The sequence below is a fragment of the Sinohyriopsis cumingii genome, chromosome 11, assembly GCF_028554795.1.
Source record: "Sinohyriopsis cumingii isolate HCF-2022 chromosome 11, ASM2855479v2, whole genome shotgun sequence".
Classification (NCBI taxonomy): Eukaryota; Metazoa; Mollusca; class Bivalvia; order Unionida; family Unionidae; genus Sinohyriopsis; species Sinohyriopsis cumingii.
In genome coordinates this window covers 112,876,472-112,891,909 of record NC_142971.1, presented here as the reverse complement: position 1 = coordinate 112,891,909, position 15,438 = coordinate 112,876,472, and positions in this window count along the sequence as shown.

Sequence of the window (15,438 nt, the reverse complement as noted above, 5' to 3'; positions counted from 1 at the left end):
GACCGCAAACAGCATACCTTCATTCTACAATAAAATGTGTGCCCTACTATCAACCAACATGTTTAAACATGATATGAAAAGTAAGTAGTAAATTAACATTAAAAATAAAAAATTAAAGGCCAAAGTCTTCTTGTCAAATCCGCAAATTGTGTTGTATGACAGCTGTAAACAGTGTATATGTTTATGTATATATATGTATGTGTATATGTATGTACCTATGGGCGTATGTATGTGCACGTATATGTGTATATATGTATATGAATGTGTGTGTATGTATGTATGTGTATATGAATATGTGTGTGTATGTATATATATATATATATATATATATATATATATATATATATATATATATATATATATATATATATATATGTGTGTGTGTGTGTGTGTGTGTGTGCATGTATATGTGTGCGTGTATGTGTATATGTGTATGTATGTATATGTGTGCATATACATACACACACACATATATATACATATATATTTATATATATATATATGTGTGTGTGTATATATATATATATATATATACATGTGTGTGTATGTATGTGCATGTATATATAGATATATGTGTGTATGTATATGTATGTATATATATGTGAATGTGTGTATATGTATATGTGTGTATATGTATATGTGTGTGTATATACATATATATATGTATGTGTATATACATATATATATGTGTGTGTGTATATATATATATATATATTTCCTAGAGATTTCTATATGGTTTTCTGTATTTATATATCTCATTTTGTAAATGCATTAGTTGACGATGTATATATCATGCTTGCGTTCTCGTCTATGATGTGTCTCATAATCTTATGATATGTATAATATGTATCTTAGTAACCTGATATAATCATTGTTGAAGAGGTAATTAAGTCGTTTAGACAGTCAGTCAGATAAATATGCATGCACGCACGCATACGCACAAACAAGTATATATATGCATAAATACATGTGTCATATGAGAAGAACTACATATAGAATTACACTGTTATAAGTTTTCCATTTCCTTTTCGTTGCTATCTCGAACTTAATGTTAAGCACATAACAATATAGGCGTATTAACTTTTCGAAATATTATCATCATCAAGCAACTGTTAAAAGATCAGTGCCGTGCTCAGCCAAATGATTGCAGATTTGCATAATTGCAGGTATTGAGATATTTCGTTTTATCAATACGGTAGCTGACACAGTATTACTATTGTATTTTTGTCACTTTTCTGTTCTATTTTATGATCTTGTATTATCCTGAATTTGATTCATCTGATGTAATCTCTGTTGAAGAGGAAATAAAATCAGTCAGTCAGTCAGTCAGTCATACATACATACATACATACAAAGAGAAGAGCGGAAAGATGGAAGGATGTTTGGTTTCGTTCCCAGATAAAGATGTATCAGAATAAATATAATTACTGTTTGAAAAAAGGCTGTTTTCTTGCATTATTAAATAATCAGCATTAAAATAAATCATCGTCATTTTCTGCTGGAAATCTGCAAGAAGTGTTAAGATCGGCGGTAACATTACATGTAACTTAACCATAACTGAGTGCACTGCATTTAATTCAAAGTTGGCTTAAAATAACAAAAACTAGCATAACGGAGCAGACCTTATGGGTTAGGGCATTTCTGTTGTTTTGTTTTTGGGTTCTTTTGGGCGGGGGTAGTATAGATGAACAAGTGTATCGTGAATTGTGGTAGGTAGTTCCATGACTTGGCAAGTCTTGGTATGTACGAGTGTTTCTGAAGTTCTGCATATATATGGAATGCGATTTCTCTAGCTTCTCAGATCGCAACACATTGTGGTTCGTGAACAAGGTGTGAGTAAATCAGTCATATAAATTTGTGGACTTCAAAGAAAATTAAGCAGATTTCTCCAATGTTTAGCATTTATCCGATTGTAGGCCGTTTGACTTTTAACAAAAAATGATTATAATTTTGATAGACTAAAGATTAAACTGTTTCCAGTCGCAACTTTTCAATAATTTTTGGAATATACGTTAGAACAAGAAGACCAAACCACATGTTTGTGTAGCTGGAATCACGTTTTTCAGCTTTCTTGAATATTCGTATCATATTTGCCATTTTACACTGATTTTTAATTTTCGCACATTTTGCGACTTTTTAAAAATAGTAATATGATTTGTAATTTAATAAAAAATGTTTTCTTAAGTAAAAATCTGTTGACATCATCTGGACCAGAATCTTGGTAATTTTCTAGATAAGTATGCACATCATTTGGCTTTCCAGTGATCTGGAGTTGATTTATTGAGTGCCTGACATTAATTTCCAAGAAATGCAAATCTCTTTTTGGATCGTCAATAGAGGAGATCGACCAAAAATAATTATAAAGATAGTTTAAGCACGTTTACTATTTAGAAAAAAATGTGAATAATCTACTCTGAACCATTAACATGGAAGGAAATAATATTGACTATCCAAAACATCCATTAGTAACACAGTTCATTAGATTCCTTAATAATTTAGAAGAGATTTAATGTTTTCAGACAGATGAGCGTCCAAGTTTTCGTAGACATATTGTCTTGCCTCTTTATTCACATTATTTACTGTTTGTTAGCTTTTATATCTTGGTTTATGATAAAGACTAATTAGAATACTTTTCTCCTCAGTCTTTCCTTTATTCAGATTTTTTGTCTTAATTCTAAATTGACCTATAATTCATCCTACTGTCGAATTATACATATAATTCTGTGGGAAGACACTCTTGAGCAAACACATTATTTTTAAAAACAATTATGCACATTTCTTCCAATTCTTTACATGAAATGGTGGAATCATTCCATGGATAATTAATAATTAATATATCGATCAGGTAAAAGTTACCATTACGTAGATTTAACGTTTTACTTTGATTAAATAATTTTGGGATAATCTAGTTTTATGCTGACAAATGTGGCTTTGTCAATACTAATAAGTTTCACAACAGGTTGTGTGCTAGATTACACTACTAGACTGCTGATAGATAAATAAATCAAACAGGGTCGCCCTGGGTCTTGAGGAGTGAATATCATTCTGGATCCAAGTGATGCAAACATCTTTTGATTTTATCTCGTATGTTGCTCAAAGGTGTTACCATGGCCTAGATTTATTCCAGACCATCGGTGAATTAGGATTGTGTTACGTGTTTAGTTTCTCATAAACATTGACAAAAAATAGTGAAGACAACAAACTTTGTAAAATTTTACAAACAATTTATTTCCCTAGAAAAAAACAAGGTAAAAATGAGGAAAAGAACTTACAAGTTTAAGAATCAAATCCAAAAAATAATGCAAGAATTAAAAATTAGAAGTCCTAGTAATAAAATGTTCTGATGAATTTGAGTTCGATTCCCGACGTAAATCCAAAATGGAAGGCGATGATGTATGCTATAGCCAGTATAGTACTGATGTTCTTTGTTGAACTACAGAAAATAATATTCCAGTTTTGAATTCCGAATTAAATGTCAATAAATGTCTTAGTCCAAGAATTCTGTATGAGGACTTAAATATTCCAAGGGAAAAGAATAAGTCTCTTAGAATCCAAATAATCTGAAGAAAAATTAAAATTTAACTCCACTTGGTCACAACAGAAAAGAACACCTTGACGTCTAAGTGTTTAAAAGCCCGACTAAATTCTCTATTGTAAAAGGTTATACACTAATTTAAGACGCAAAAAAGATGCCCGTATGAGGGTCACGTGATCACAATCTAAAACAAGATAGAAAGCTTTACATGCTTAAGATCACGTACTCCCAATATGGCTTCGATTTCACTCTAAAGATGAAATAAAAAAATAAAAAAGAAGTTGTTTACTGATTTTGAATCAAGGTCAGGAACTAGGTGATCATTTTAAGATACAAAGTTCTAATATTAGGTGTTTACGAAAAAACAGTCAGGTCAAACTAATTTCTGGAAAATGTCATATTCCAGTAAACAAAATTACATTGCGATAACATGTAATGGAATAAAAAGATAATTTAAAACTAGCACGCAAACAATTAAATTAAATCAAATATAAATTAAGTCAAATATACATATCAATTTGGCTATATATGTATTACTTTGGAATATTTGGACTGGAGTACCGAGATCGCAAAGATTTGTCACGGAATATGAAAACACGAATATAAACGGTATATAATAGGCAGAAAAAGCCCCATTTACATATATATCTGACATTGACCACTCTCATTCTCTCTCTCTCTCTCGTTATATATATATATATATATATATATATATATATATATATATATATATATATATATATATATATATATATATATATATATATATATGACTTTATGGTCTTCAGTCAAGTAACAGTAAACGCGAAAACAAGAAGTTTAAAGCAAAATCAATAAAAGAAAGTATTTCTCTAAGATACAAACTCAACATTTTAGAGGAACTTACAGTATTGTTAGTTAAATTCCAAAATAATTCTAAATGTTCTGTCACAAGTCCAGAAGTATAAAATATTCTGAATAAATTTCAACAATACTGAATGTGCTGATGTACCAATAGTTTTGAATAGGATGATGCACCGATAGTCTTGTGGTATCACAGTCTTATAATCCATAATGTCTTTGAATGAATTCACAAAACTCCGAAAGTAATGTTTTTGTCCAAAATGTCAATGAACTTTGTAATTCCAATTAATAGTTTTTAGATACATAATTTCTCTCAAATTGTGTCTGAACACAACTATATATATTTTCACAGACTGAACTTAAAGGAAGACTATATAAATTTGTTCACCAAATTATAATAAAAATAACATGGCATTTAATGTTTTGTAATAAAGCTAATTGATATACCAATACTATTGGTATATCAAATTGTGATCCGCCCATTGCGCAATAATACGAATATATGAACATTTGTTTGAACTGCAGGCCTATAGATCAATGAGGAATTTATACTCGTTCATTAATCATAAATGACATATGAAATCTAAATTAAATTCAAATGGTACACAATTTCGTCGGAATCCTTTCTTTTTTCCATTCCCTTCTCCCCTCGTATTGCGATGGACGAACACATTAAAACTAAACTTGTACCAAGTAACCCACATTAATCTGGTTCGTCGTAACGGTATATTTACACTTTCCTTGGAATCTATCTACAGTGTTCATAATATCAATGATACATAGTTTCAATAGCCAGTCGACACTAGGCCTATATGTTAAATTTGTCAGTTACAAGGCACATATACAGTAGCATATTTGATGCCTTATTGTTATTGTTTCTTAAACATATTATATTATAATTGTCTAATAATCGATTACTAATTACCACAATGTCTCTGGACCTAATAATGATGGTACAGTTTAGTCAAACCGTCCCAATGAGAGAGAGAGAGAGAGAGAGAGAGAGAGAATTTTACAGTTTTTTGAAATGTAAATTAACGCAGAATAATGACTTGGATGAACTCTCAATATATTAAAATATTTTAATTACCTCTTGTTGGTTCGTCATTTGGCTTAGTTTCTATTCCACACTAATTTCCATATGCGAGTACGTGAATGCCTGACAGTTTAAGGTTCAGTGTACAAGAGGTTAACCGTGTTTGTAGTGCATTACTTTCTTCATAAACACCATATTTCATGTTTAAATCATGAGTGATTCTTATATTGATTAAATGAATGTGAATTTTAAAAAAAACTCCAAAAGAAAACAATCAACTTATTAAATTTGATATGTGATTGTGAACAACCAGAAAAATCGTAGAACTACATTTTGTAGCCGACACACTCGCACGGATGTGAGTAGTTCATTCACTCGGTCAATACACATTTGCCTGGAGAATATGGTAATTCCATTATATAGTGCAAATATGTGTATTTGTATGCGATATAAATAAAATATATGTATATTATGTAAGCTGTATCAATGATATACCACTCGTTGTATACATTGTGAATTAATAGATAACCCGGCAAAAGCCTCGTTTCCTTTTAATGAAAAATGTATACATCTCGTGGTATATCATTGATACAGCGTACATACTATACAGATATTCTATATTTATACCAGATACATTAAACAAAACAAGGCATTTATAGTGTTGGTACAAAGCAATTTGATATACCAGTACTATTGGTCTATCAAATTGTGATTCGCCCATGGCGCAATAATACGCATATATAAACATACCCACGCGCGTCTGCAATTGATTCTAGATCAATGATCAATTTCACACATTAATCTTTGGTGACGTTTGAAAATAACGAGAAAAAAGTTTTAATAATCCCCGTTTTCTAAATAAATTTAATATGGGACACATTTTCATCACAATCCATTCTTCTTTCTATTCCCCCCTCCCCTCTCATGCATAACATACGAACTACACAGAAATGTGGAGTGAGAGAGAAAACAAATTTGGGCTAGATTAAAACCTTGAAACAGAAATTACACCAAGTAACCAATTGTTCGTCGTTACGATATGTGTGCACTTTCCTTGGGATTTATCGACAATGTTTATCATAGATACAAAGTTGCAAACCATGTCGACATTGTACGGTAAATTTCTCGGTTACGTAATGCACATACTGTGATGTATTTAATGTTTTGTTGTTGTTGTTGTTTCTTTAATATACTATAATGTTCTAAAAATCGATTATTATTAATTAAATATGAAAATGTCCAAAGATCTCTCTCTCTCTGTCTGTTTCTCTGTACCATGGTAGCAAGATACCGGCTAAACTCTATGAAATGACGATCGTAGAGCATTTTCGTTTGTGTCATCCCACTACGTCTCTGGACTTATGATTATGATGGTCAACGTTAAGTCAAACCGATCAAAGGCTGAGAGACGGAGAATTTTAATTGAACCAACCAGAGAGAGAGAGAGAGAGAGAGCGAGAGAGAGAGAGAGAGAGAGAGAGAGAGAGATTTTTAAAGTCACACCCAAGAGAGAGAGAGAGAGAGAGACAGACAGACAGACAGAGACAGAGAGACAGAGAGACAAAGACAGTGATAGTTTATGGTCGGTGGTACGGTTACTAAAGCAGAATAATGACTTAGATCAACTGTAAATATATGAAAATATTTTAATTACGTCTTGTTGGTTCGTCATATCGCTTAGTTTCTATTCCACATTAATATATATATGCCCCGGTACGTGAATGATTAAGTTTTCATGTGAATGGTGTAGCTAGCCATGTATTTGTAGTGCTCTACTTTTATCATTAAAACCATCTTTCATGTTTACATCATAAGTGTGTATTATATTGATTAAATGAATGTGAAGAAAAATAGAAACTGAAAATAGAAAATAATCAACTTGTCAAGATACAAAGGTGATTGTGAATATCAACAAACGGCATAGAACTACACTTTGTAGTGGACACACTTGGGAATGTGAGGAGTTCATTTACTCGGTCAAGACACAGCTGCCTGTAGTAAATCATAACTCCGTTCAAAGGGCAAATATATATATTTATATGTGATATAAATAAAATATATGTACAGTATATACGCTGTATCAATGATATACCACTCGTATAAATTATGCATTGTCATTTGTGTGTGTGTGTGTGTGTACACGAATGCATCAAAATTAAAGTTCAGATATCAGATATGTAGCTATTAGTAGGCCTGGTTCTATTCTTACTTCTCTAGAACCACACCCGCTGGGGGGGGGGGGTCATTTTGGTTTGGGGTAGTGGTTTGTCAGAGGAGAAGAGCATGTGGATATGCAATAGCTTATATGTTCTTAGATCTTCTAAAATGTTGCCATTTATCAGCACAAGGATTATACTTTTGGGACAGATTGATCAGCTTTGGTTTTTAGCACATGGTGATTTACTTATTTTCTGCGATATTTGGAGGGCTTGATGCAATACATGTCTCATTTATTGATAACAACAGAGTTCAAGAGCTCTTGTCATTACGTGTGCTCTTAGTATATCTGAAATGTTTCCATGTATCGATACAAATTCAAGATTATTTATTTTCTAAACAAACAACAGTTTAGGTTCTTGTAATTAGATAATTCAGTTGCTAACATTTAATATGCTCGATTAAAATTAATTGTATGACTCTTTTTATTTTAGCTATTTCCAAAATAAAATTGTTTATCAAAATTCCATAGTAAGCACACTAAAAAGGTTTCGATAAAAAAAGGCGTTATAAACTTTCTGAAAATGAAATAAAAGATCAAGAAAAAATACTGTCTGTTGCACAGGGATTGCGTTGTGAATATCATCCTTTCACTTATCGGAAACGATTTAACAAGACTGTGCTGAAGAGTATATAGGACCCGTAGTAGGCAACGTATAGTCTAGGCATGCGTTCATTGTACCATATCCATGATCTGGCTTGTTGATCAAACGTTTCTGAAACAACTCGTTTTCGCTGAAAAATTTCACTGATATCCAAGTCACTTATAAATTTTAACTTAGCACCTTTGGGATCAGCCAAGAATTATGGCCAGGGATAGCAGAACAAGGGCACGCATGGGTTCCACCGATAATTCCCGCATATTCAAAAGTTAAATACTGAATGTATACATTGAGAATACACTATGGTATACATAAGTTATTAATTAAAGAAAAACCGGTATGTATCCAATCAAAAAAGGTAAGAAGGCAAGAAAGAGGGACATCCTATGGTTGAATCGAGTAACTCAGGTGGTAGTTTGCTATATTTTTTTATCAATCTGTGCTATAAGAAAATAAAACAAACCTGAAAATTTCGTAACTTGTTAAATACTATAATTTAAATTTTAAAAAATAACGTCTAAATGAAAATACTACATTTAAACACCGCAAAAATGTTGCGAGATCAAAAGTACTAAATATTCAAATCGCAAAATAACTCGCATTACAATTGCATCGACAGTTTTCGATCGATTACGAAGTACAGAGAATCTAGAAAATATATTTGTAATAAAAGGACAAACATGCACCAAGCATAATGTAAATATAATAGATTATGTATAGTCATTGGTAATGGACGAGTGTTGGCTGTTTTTATATCTAAACAATCCGTTCGCATATAAATAGTTTAATGTGCTTCACCTAAATTTTTAGAAAGCTTTGCCTTATTTCTTTTATTTATTTTCTTCGGTGTGGTGGTGGTGGTCGAGGTAGTTTTTCTTTTCAAGTACATGATATCTGTTAAACTGTGAACCTCAGAAAGCTTACACGATCAGTTGATGGGGTTTGTACTCGACGTGTCGTAACTCGAACACTGTTAGCAAAATACTTCAGAAATCGAATCTGCTCGATTAATTATTAATTATATATAAACTCATTTCAATCACAGAGGAGTAGCATCTTATTTTGGGTCCTTATTAACGTGTTTTTCTTCTTTCTTATTCTTCCAAAACATCCGTCAGTATTGGTTCAGATAAACAAATCGACACAAGTTTTATTAAGATACCAACTTTTGCGGTCCGATAGATGCTTCTCTAAGACTATTTTATAAGTGAATAAAGTTTCATTGGTTTGTTGAGTATATTGTTCGCATAAATCAAACGCTTAATTAACTTGCATCGTTATGTTATTGCTGGTAAGGGTGAGAATGTGCATGATATATTTTTCGACCGTATGTAGTGCCAGTTACAATAAACAGGCCACATATTGCTTTATCTTCCTTGTGAGATATATATTACGGTAAATGGGTATAAACTAAATAACAAGATTATTTATGACAAAATTTTTTATCCTTAAACATGCTTAGCAGAGAGAAATATCTATGACACCGAACTTTAGATGCACACCAATATCAAACGGTGTTGGACTAAACTGAGCCTAGCTAACATTTGTTTTATTATATTATTAATACTGGCCGCCATGTATAGCCTATCGTGTGCTGAAAAATGGCGTTAAACTCTACAACAACAACAACGACAACAACATTATCACGTTGTTGTTTAGCATAAAAAACGTATGATTCTGATCATACATAAATTCGTCTCTACAAACCACCAAGATGTTAGAAATAAATATATACAGTGTTAGTGAGAATATGTACACTATTTTGGTGCGCATACATGTATAATGGTGCCTGCGTCATATTGATTTGGTTGGTCAAGCACCTGAGATAAACGCTAATTTAAATATAATATACGGACCGAACCAAATATCAGGTCACACAAATCCGTTTTCGGTTATTTTCTCAGCAGTACACACCATTGACTGGGCATTTTTTGTTCAGTCTACACGGATGAACTACTACACTTTCGTCTGCCGGACGTTACGTCAGCCACTAGATCTACTTCATTTGATCGATAATTTATTGAACGTCATAGTTACGTTTCATTTGCTTTCACGTAATTCCATTATGAAACTTTAGCGATATTTTTCTTATATAGCCATTACAAAACACCATCCTGATTTATGCTACCGTTTGTTAAATCGGTTCGAGAGGCAGAAAATTGTACATTGAGGCCGATATCTAGTCAAAATTTCCACTGACGTACAAACAAAGGCGAAATTTATAGAAATCACGTCGTAAAATGGTTAAAACGAAGCAGGCAGTTCTGGAATCTTTAATGTGAAAAGAAGAACAAAGTAAACGTTAAAACATTTCATTATAACTATATTTCACCGAAATAATCAAAAGAGATTAAGAAAGGCTATATTAAAAGTTCTATCCTGTAAATTTCATTCTAGATTCTAGCCATTTATACAGAAACGTTTGGTACTGATCTTGTATATTGCTGAAATAGGTTCCGAAGAGGTAGATTTCTTTAAGAAACAAGACCATCGGGAAATTATGATCGGACTATTTACATAACTGGCCAGAGTTCTGTCTAGGAGAAGCAGAACCGGACTACTTCAGGAATAAGCCAAAAGCTGTCTTAGAAGTTTGGAGCCAGTGTGTCACCGGGATCGACCAAGAATTCTAATCTAGAATAGCAAAACCGTAGTACCCACGGGAACAGCCAATATTTAGATCAAGTGCTATTTTACTATTGAAATTAAAAGTCAGCATACATTGAATAAGTTACGAATATCATGATGCAGGGTAATTTATGCATCCAATGAAAATCGCTCCTAAGTCTTATGAAATAGAGGGAGGAAAAAGAAACGGGATCCTTGCACCAGTTTTTGAGTCATTGTTTATTACTCTGCGACACTTGTTTTACATTAACTACGTAGCGGGTTATGGGTCGGGGTGGGGGAAACTTGGAGTGGTCGGTAGTAACTTTATGCGAAGATTAAATATTACGAATCACAAACCAGGGAATAATATCAAATGGACAGTGCAGCGCGAAGTTTAAGTACTGTGAAAAATATGTCAAATCAGTAGTGCCAAATATTTAATCCGTAAAATAATCCATTGTATAGTAGGTCAGACACGTTTCGAAAGAATATGCATTATTAAAAAAGTTATTGGGCACAGACATATACCTTTTTATTCAGAAGCAATGAAAAATTGAATCGGACAATATGCGAAAAAGTCCAAACATGCATTGATGCATCATGTACACTGAGATCTATTTCAAATTATTAATATTTACAGGTAATATAATACTTTTTTGGCTGTTTTTTTTTATGAACAAATGCCCACAGATTTAAATAGTAAACGTGGTTGACATAAATAGCAAGTGACCTGTGCTTTCTTGAACGACAGGTAACTTGATAAACAGACAATGGTGTTATACCCAACCTACTGTAGTCACCGCACAATATTTGATGTGTGTGTGCGTGATTTGGATTTCTAACTGCGCTTTAACAATTTTTCTGTCATATCACAATATTTCAGGAAGATTTATGAGTTAAGTGCTTTTTTTCTTGCACATTTTCCAATTGTCAAGCACATATGTTGTCTCAGTTATCCGTTTAACCGTCCATTATTGATCTCCCAAACACTTAGCTTCTTAGACACGTTCTAATCGATACAAACGCTTGTAACTTAGTAACACGGTGGCATTTAACCAGGAAATGATCTGGTCATCCTTTTCTGCTAAGTTGAAATATTTTTACAAAGACTTTACTCATTATTGTCGAAATCATTGGTTGAGATATTACTTTGTACACTTTTCACGAAAGTCAACGACCTCTTCCAAACTATACATACTTTAATGATTGTTGTTGACACAGATGGTGTATGTGCGGTTTTAAGTGGTTTAATTATATATTTCTTACTGTTTGGTAGACTGCAATTGTATACCAACTATTCAATTAAACTGGGGATCGAATTGCATAAAAATCATAATAATCATTTTTGTAGTCTTAAATAGTACCTTTCAGAAAGTGACCATAATGTGGCGATTGTATAACTTTATATACACATTGTAGGCATGAAAACATAAATTCAAGTATGTAACTGGCATTGGTCATTGGAGCTAAAAAAAAGAATCGGTTGAATTTCAAGTCTATAATAATATACACTTAATGGTCATAGAAGACAAATATATATCCACCTGCATTTAACCCTTGTATTTATGTCTAAACACAACTGGTATTTCTTGTCATAATTTGGAAACATTTAAGATCCTCAAAAGATCCTCATATATATATATATCCAGGAAGGGATCACGTGTCAGGGATTGATTAAGATAAATGCAATAAACTGACAACGAGCAGTGCGAAACTAGTATCTAGCTAGCCTAAGCGCTTTCGACTCTTTAATGAGTCTTTTTCAAAGGCAAATAAAAAAAAAACATACACAAGACAAATAAAACAGAAAAACGGTTATGTTTGCGAACATTTACATGGCTGTTTCTACAGGAATTCAAACTTTTAATTATATTATGTCATCTAGTTTATTTGAGTTTGTTATAACGGACCTTTCAAGTGCACTGGATTCAGCAAGGGATCACGTGTCAGAGATTGATTACGATAAATGCAATAAATTGACACTGAACAGTGCAAAACTAGTATCTGACTACCCAGATCGCTTTCGACATTAAATGAGTATTTTTCAAAGGTAAATACGAAACATAGACAATACAAACAAATAAATGCAAATACCGTTGTGTTTGCAAAACTTTACATGGCCGTTTCTAACGGAATTAATCCATTAAATTTATTATAATAAATTGTTGCATTTTTATTTTTGCATAATAATAAATTCAAAGGTTGAATCCCTGTAGAAATAACCATGTATAGTCTTGAAAACACAACGGGTTTTGTATTTATTTGTTTGCCTTGCCTATGTTTTGTGTTTGCCTTTGGAAAAGACTCATTAAGAATCAAAAGCGCCAAGGCACATTGGGTACCATAATGAGATATTAATTCACTGCTATATCCTCCACTTGTCGCCAAAATACTTCAATGGCACAAGGTTGATATTTTTGGCACAGATGGATAAACTTTGACCCTGTCATCCGATATGACAGGTATAAAGTATTACGGTTATCTGGTTTCATTGACATCTGACGCATTATGATCTCCGTAGTGCGATTTTTGGTGTGTATGATAAAATAGTTATGTAATTTACTTGTAAGGACAGAGTTTTAAAAAATTCTTTGCATTACCCGTGTTCTTAGTGTACGTGAAATATTCGTCTTATAACCAACATTATATATATAGTAATCAGAACTCCTCGGATACACCACATATATTTTATAAGATATGATTTCACTGAAAGATAGACGAATATATAATACTCTCACACAGCAAATATATAAAAGCTAATCTTTAAATTGTCAAAATAAAGCAATACAATAAACTGGTCAGAAAAAGAAGCGAGTCCATTTTGCAGTGATTTCGTTGTAAATCTTTTCATTTATTCGTAGCGATTAAACAACGACGTTGTCGTCCTTGTTTCCAGCTTGCGCTACATTCCAGTGACTTAAATGTGGGTAAGGCTTGAAACACATGGACGTGTTTCCAGATGTTACAACTTACAGGAGGATTTGTGACACTGACAGAGGTTCCAACACATACCTCTGACAATGCTATCGTGCCACTTGTGTTTGGTAGTTCGGTAGGACAGAACTAGCGGATTGTGCAAAGTTAATGAAAGAAGGCAGTATCTGCATTCAAGAAGGTCACATGCACTGGTGGACATCTCACCAACACAGGAGGCTCTCAAACAGGACACAATGCGTGCAACCGATCAGGTAGAACATGTATCGGGAAAGATACAGTAAAGAGATCCCAGCTTAACCCAGTCCCACTGACTGGGGGTTGGAAGGGAAGGGCAAGTCTCCATGGAAACTAAAGTGGACAACTTTTGGCCACTCTTAAGAAAAATCTTATGAACTGATAAATATTAACTGCAAGAAGGCTCGCCAAGCCCTGTTCAGATGCTGCAAGAAGGCTCGCCGAGCCCTGTTCAGGTGGAACATGGCCTGCCTTAAGTGAACTGCTCCTGATAAATTTAGTGGTTTTAATTACTGATGAAAAACTTTGTCAATATGAATGATTTGTGTGCTAATGTTAAGAGTTTGACACAAAGGTATCATTCATAAACAATTTACTTCTGTAGAAAAATAATAGTGAGCATGTTCACGCTAATGTCCTATAATACTATAACAATTTTCACATATAACCAAGGTATTTGCAACCTTAACTTTGGTTCCAGGATGTTTGATGTTAATGCTGGTTATATGATGAATATAAAATAATTTTTCAGAGACAGTCTGCTAACTAACCTGTTCAACAACCTTGTTTTATAGTGAACAACTGGCATGTATATTTATTTAATTAAAAGCGATAGTATATGATTCAGTATTATACCAAAGTGTGAACATGAATCGTTGTGTTTGGAGCTTACAGAAACCCCTTGGAACATTCTCTTGATGTAGCTAGCATTTTTAACCGAACATCATTGTAAACAAGATTGAAATTCATGTATTTCAAAGCAGGATTAGATGTGAAAAAACATATTCATACCCATCATCAATTTACGATATGGAAACTTGAGAAAAAACCTGAATTGGTTATGGTACGAGATAAATTAAAGCACCAAATAAGTTGTACATTAGCTATAAATATAAATGTTGACTGTATCTATATGAATTGAGAAATAACGAATGATACTGGACATATTTTCTTACCTCAAACTTAACATGACGAGGTGAATCACACTTATCTATACTTCCTTTCTAGTCAGCATACACATATGTATTGTTATTCGTGTAAGCTATATCTGGACAGGACAGTTTGTATGACTTTTTAGTGTAGTTTCCGATAATAAAGATAATAACAATTATCATTTTGATGACTATTCGGTGTAATCTACATCAATATTCGACGTCTGCATTATGATTTAAATGTTTGCATGTCTACAGTGTTTTAGTCTAAGGTAGATAATCCCGTTAGCCAGGTACAACGACAGTTCCTGCCCTGTAAGTTTAATGTTTCTTGATGGTCAATTTGCAGTACATAAAGTTACTAGCACATCACAATTTTTGTTTCTATATAAAAATAAACCAAACTCGACAAGTATAAAGTGAAAAATTGAGAAAGTCTTAGACTGCTATACATAAATTTACTAATAACGTTTGAAGCTACTCTCTTACACA